Source organism: Fukomys damarensis, unplaced genomic scaffold (genome assembly GCF_012274545.1).
Source record: "Fukomys damarensis isolate Sample0158 unplaced genomic scaffold, DMR_v1.0_HiC HiC_scaffold_1, whole genome shotgun sequence".
Classification (NCBI taxonomy): domain Eukaryota; kingdom Metazoa; phylum Chordata; class Mammalia; order Rodentia; family Bathyergidae; genus Fukomys; species Fukomys damarensis.
In genome coordinates, this window is record NW_022900913.1 from 17,972,699 (window position 1) to 17,979,618 (window position 6,920).

Here is a 6,920-nt window from a genome sequence, read left to right on the forward strand (position 1 = left end):
ACAATAACAGAAGGATGGCTTGAAACCCAGACAGTCTTGATTTGTATTAAGGATATATTTACATCAATTAATTGATTCTTGAAGTAAACATTTTTGTTAAACAATGAATGCTTTATTTTCAAATTGTTCTCCTAAGTTTCATACACAATTTCGAGGTCTCATGCAAGAGTAAGCAGGCATGCAACAAGAAAAACGCTGAAAGAAAAGCAAAGAAAAACAAAAACAGAAGTGTAAATATCATATTAAAAGTGCCAAAAACAAAGACAAAGAGGAAAATTGTAAAGGCAGCCAGAAAAGGAAACAAAAGAAGAATGAAAGAAGGCATATTGCCTTCCAAGAAAGACTTCCCCAAAATGAAACAGTACAAGCCAGCAAACAATATATTAAGATCTTTGAAGTGCCGACCTAGAATTCATTTCTCTCTGAAAATATCATTCATAGATGCAGACAGTATACATTCTAGGAAAACAAAGACTCAGAGAATTCAGATGTATCAGGCTTTGATTAAAGAAAATGTTACAGAAAGATTTTCTACATTTGGAAAACAATCATGGTTACAAACATGGGAATGAAGAAGCATAAGAATTTGCTATGTGAATAAATTGGAGCAAATAGATTTTTTAGAGAAAATAATCATGATTTTTTGGAAATTTACATATATTTATATGCCTTAAATACACAACTTTATATGTATGCATATACATCAAATAACATAAATACACTCAAACTAAAATTGTGGTGAAATTAGAGAAAAAAGTACAAGAATTTAAGATCCTTATATCAAAATTAGAAACATGCTAAACTGATTTTCTATTAAAATTATAAAGGAGGGCTGGGGATTTAGCTCAGTGGTTCGGTGGCCTGCCTTGCAAGTGCAAGGACCCGAGTTCAATCCCCGGTACCAAAAAAATAGAAAATAAAATAAAATTATAAAGGAGGGCTGGGGATTTAGCTCAGTGGTTCGGTGGCCTGCCTTGCAAGTGCAAGGACCCGAGTTCAATCCCCGGTACCAAAAAAATAGAAAATAAAATAAAATTATAAAGGATCTTACCATAAGCAAAATATAAAGTAATTTTTAAAAATATATATGTATACTCAGGAAGAAACAAAATTTGAAATCATGCTTCTCTGATCTAATTAAATTAATGCATTTTATCTAATATAAAAATGTAGACTATAAATTTTATTTGGTGCAATATTCTAATTTTATACATAACATGCTTTGCTTTATTTCAAATATTTTGTGTTTATTTGTTAATATTTTCTTTCTGATCTTTATAATATGATTCAAATAATACATGGAAAATATATAGAGAGATTATTTCCTACAAAGGCTTATTTTTTATAAAAGCATAGGTTCCCACGTTTTTATAATTTGTTTAATTATATTTGAATAACCAAGTTTTTCCTGAAATTTAAGTAACACAATAGATATATTAACCTAAAGTTTATAGATTTTTATTGCTTTACATACTTCTGAGCTGGAAAGCCAACATCTCTTATTCTGTTAGGATATCTCTCTGCCCACTATAGCTTCATGAGATGCTCATGGGAAATCTTTGTACATCATTACATTCTTACTACCTAACACAGGAACATGAGTGAAAAAGAGGCATGCATAGTTTTTCATATGATTAAACCTTGGCACTAGCAAGAAGTGAGCATATAAATATCCATAGACACATTTTTAAACACTTTGTTAACATAACAAAATTGGGGAAAATTGTGATAAAGAAAAGAGACCTTGTTTTGAACTTCTTTATACTTACAATAGAAATAGAGAAGTGCATAATCAAACACAATTAACAATGAAAGTTATCAAATGAGAAGTGATATAAACAAACTAATCATTCTAGGAAGCTTCAAGACACAATTTATTATTTTATCACGATTAAAGTAAAATCAAATGATTGAACATTACGAATTAACAAACCAATAATAAAAAAAGATAACACAAAGCGGAGGATGAGACTTTTAGAAATGAAGATTAGCATATGATCCTTTTTTTCTTTTCTTTCTCTTTTGGTGCTGGGGATTGAACTCAGGTCCTTGTACTGGCGAGGCAGGCAGTGGAACCACTGAGTTAATCCCTGGCCCTGCATGATCTTTTATAATGAACCTATGAATAATGTTCAATTTCAGAGTTTTAGAAAATTGAATATTAAGACAGCAATTAAAACAATTAATAAAATTGAATACAGATTGATGGTACCAACTACTGATGAGGTTGTGGAATAAGAGAAGTATAACAGAAGCATGATTCATTCATTACTAGTGGGATAGCAAATTAGTAAATTTGGAAGATTGCTCGTGAGTTTTTTGCAAAAAAATGAAAAAGAGTTTACGAAATGATACATGAATTGTTCACCCATAAACAGCTTAATTGAAAGCTTAAGTACATACAATAGTGCACATAAATGTTTAAAGCAACTTTATTCATATTCACAGAATACTTAAAGATATAGTTTAATAGGAGAATGGAGACCAAAGCATATATTCTTACAGTGGAATATCCATCAATGATAAAAATGGATGAACCAGAGCCAGAGGGTGCAATTGAATGAGTCTTCAGACAGTGTACATATCTGGATAGTATGTAGAAGGGCACAAAATAATCTGTAAAAATAGACAAATACGAGAAAGGGAAATATGGAAACAAGTAATACTGAATTGAGAAATTAAAGAGATGGATGGTAGAAATTGGGAACTAGGTTGCGAATTGCTGGAATTAAAAATTATACATAAGCAAGGCAAAGTGACCAGAATGATCTATGTGTAATGTATTGTAATGGAAACATCAATACAGTTATATTCAACTTAATAGAGACACAGGACTTTAAACAAAGAAGTAAGGATAAATAAGTGTATATAGTAGATTTGCCTTATGTATATTTCCTTGCCTTGCTGTACCAATGAGCACTATTAAAATTCCAGTTCTTTTTTTCTTTTTTTTTTTTTTTTTTTGGTACCGGGAATAGAACTCAGGTCCTTGAGCTATGGCAGGAGGCAGAACCACTGAGCCAAATCCCTGGCTCCAGTTCTTAATTAATAATTTAATGCCATTTGGTAAAGAAAAAAAGTGGAACCAAACATTGCTGGAAGAAAAGTATGATTCTAGCTCTAAGGTATATTATGTAAAATATGAAACTGGACTTACTGTATTATCAGAAATTAGTTCTAATAAAAAGAGAAGAAAGCCTCACGTATAAGTGTGAATCAAAGGAATACAGAAGTTAAATCATATGGCTCCTTATAGATAAACTTATAAAAATTTAAGCAAAACAGTGTTTGATTAGTAACTAGCTAAAATAATCAAATAAATATCCATGCATTCAAAGTGATAAAAATGATTACATTTAGATAAATGAAGGACAAATAGGTGAGTAATTCCAAGACAAGAAATTTTCAAAAAAAGTCTGTATAAATTTCCCCTACATGGATAGTTGCATATCTCTCCATTCCAGAAGTAAGTGTGATACACAGTGAACTTATTTTAAACAGTACGGAATTTGAAAGATGAAAAAATAGTAATTTTACTGTGGAAAGACCTCACCAACCCTCAACATCAACAGAGCCGTGTTGATAGTATGGATGGACTTGAGATTTTTTATAAGGATGGCATTGCATCACTGTACTTTTGTCAAGAATAAAACCACTCAAATAATTAGAAAACATCAGAAAAAGTCCAGTGAAGGAAAATTCTATAAAATATCTGACCAGTACTTTTCAGAAGTATAAATATGTGTAGCAACAAGGCAAATCTAAGAGACTGTTTTACTAGCAGTATCTCCGAGGAGACATGACTATTAAAACTACTAAGTGCAATGAGATATCCCAGATAAGATTTTTAAATGAAAAAAACATAGAAAAATCTGAATAAATTATTTACAGTAGTTGAAAATTTTGAATCAATATTGGTTTATTGATTGTAACCAACATGCTATAATCATATAACATAGTAAAAACTGGGAGATTGAATTTTGTGGAAAACTTCACTGTTTACAGTGAATATTTTGTAATTCCAAAGTAAAATTTATTTTCAAATTCTGTAGAAAATGAGATATGTGTAGTAAGCTCCAGAGACTGCGATTCAGATAAATTATTTAGATCATATTCCAGTGGTACTATCCAAGGACCTTTCTCTCTTCTCAGCCCAGATCAAACCATTGCTTCCCATATTTCTTCATTGTTACTGGACTACTTGCTTTATTCTGATTTGTTGGATTTCTTAACAGGACCACTCACCTAGAGATTTTCCCTTCCACCCACAATTATAGATTTTGAAATTTCTTCCATTTGGAAATCCTAATTTTAACAAAGGGATGCAAATTAAACATTAATATTCTGAACAAGAAAAAAAATACTAATGATTAGACTAATAATGAAGTTATCTTCCTGGAAATGTAGAGGTGTGAATCTCTTTCTCCTAAGATCCCTATAGGGACGCTATCAGAAATGTTTACTGCAATGATTTCTGATTGCATGCTGGTTGCTGCTCCCTGCTCCCTGGACTAAAGCGTAGCTCCCAGACCACACAGAGATTCATGCAAATGAGGCCGCATAGTTTATGCTCCATTAGCTTCACATTAAAACTTTCTCTGGTTCCCTCATTTAATTCTCCTCAAAATCCCGACTGAATGTAGTTGCTCTTCTATGTGAGCAACACTTACCATTAGAAGGTAGAAGGTGAAAACGGGGAAAGTAGGCTAATTAGAGATCTATTTAGTCTGAATAATCAATACTCTTGGGTGACTTGCGGAAGGCCCCTAACAAGAGAGCCGTAGATCACCATGAGGATGGTCCAGTTTGGACTTCCACAAGTGTGTGTGGTAGTTAGTGCCGCCCAAGTCAATGGGATCAAGTGGAAGAGGCGTGCGTTGGAGAACCATTTCAGTTCGTGGAGTTTTCTTTCCCCATAGTCAGAGATACGTGCAGTAGACATCTGGAAAAACCGATCTGAGGAGAGATCAGAGCTCGGAAATATAGATCGGGGACTAATATGTACAGATAGTGTATACTTTTCAGTATCGGCAAACACCGAAGGCGCCACAGACTTTAGCAGTAAAGAGTGACTAACTCCAGTCTCAGTACAGAAGTGTTTGAAAGTTCAGCTCACAAAAGCAGCTGCAAACTGACTCAGTCATTAGGGATAAAAATGTTAACCTCCTATTTAGACAGAAACAGATACATATTTAATTAGAAGCATAAGAAGTGGAAAGATTGTTTATGAGGACAAAGTACATAAACCAAAATGTTTATTTGATTTTATGCCAGTGCCATAACAATCTTCATATATATATATATATACATATATATATATATGTATATATATATATATATATTTTTCCCTATACCATGACCAAACTGACTAACATAGTTGCTTCCTAGATCATATACAAGTATCACTGTAAAATTTTCAATGATTTTATGATTAAAGATACAGAGAGATTTGAAGTGTATTATTAGGCAGAGATACTCCAAATGCAGTTTGCAGTACACAGCTATGATTAATATTCTCCTAAGGATTTTGCTCTAATTTTTTCAGTCTTGCCACACAAAGGAGTAATTCCAATTTCCGTGAAAATGCTTAGAGTGGCTTTGTTTCTGTGTGCTTTGCTTCTGTCTCCTTTTTCTTTTTCACCTTTATCCTACCTCTATACTATATCTCTGTCCTTATTTCTCTATATCTCTGCTTCTCACACATGTTTCTTCAATCCTTTTTCAGGATGTTTTGTGTTTTTATCCTTCTTAAACAATTTCTTACATCTATAATTTACCTCCCTTTCTTTCCAACTCTAATTTTAAAGATTTTTAAAATTTATATTCTTACTTTTCTGAAAAATTTTCAATTAACTTCAATCCTTATGTACTTAATCTTTTATGAGTTTTTTTTTTTCTTTTGGTACCGAGTATTGAACTCGGGTCCTTGTGCTTGCAAGGCAGGCCACCGAATCGCTGAGGTAAATCCCCGGCCACTTTTATGAGTTTTAATATAATAAATATACATCAATCATCAATAATAGTGACATCAACAGATTTTACCTTTTCCAGCGAGGATTTGGAAATATGTTTTGTTTGCGTTTGAGCATGTTCAATATAGAGATGTTTTCTGAAAACGTCTTACATCAGGATTTAACAAATGTGGCTTGCAATATTTTGTTCTAGATTATTTCAGATGTACTGTTCTACCATAAGGATTCTAAAATCGAATTCTGCAGCACATAAATCAGTCTTTGAAGAAAGCATTCTTTTGATAGTACTTTAAGCATCACTGCCAAATATCACTGTGCACCCTAAAAGGTGAGGCAGTTAAGCCTGGAAGTTAAACTTTTACAATATGTTTTATAGTTTTTCACAGTTATAGACTCAGATTTTTCTTGATTATTCTCTTCACTCCTCTGCCACATTCACTGAGGTATTTGTTTAATTTGCTATTACTGGGACTATATAAATGCAATTTCCTCAACTATTGTGAAGAGATAATATTCTCAGGCAGATTGCTATTTCCTGGGCTTTTTCAATTTTCATTATATTCTTATTATGATAAGTGGAAAGAATTTAAAACAGCTTCCAAAAGTGGTTTCAATTACTTGTCACCTATGTGGCTGTGAGTAAATTTCCAATAAACTAGATTTATTGTTTGTTCTTTGTATTTCATCCTTCATCAAATTTAGTTTAATTGCATTTATTTTTTTAAAAAAATCAAATAAAAGTGATGGTGGCCTTGAAAATTGTTCTTCTATTTTTGTAGATGCAATTCCTAAATATGTTTATCAGAATCATGGCAGAGAAGATGCAATATTTAGAAGATAGTTTCTTAAAATAAACTTGGAAAGATTAGAGGAAGTATATGAAAGCAGGGAGGCAAAAATGGCATTTTTTCCTAGTGTGTATACACATTTTATTTATTGATTTTTCAT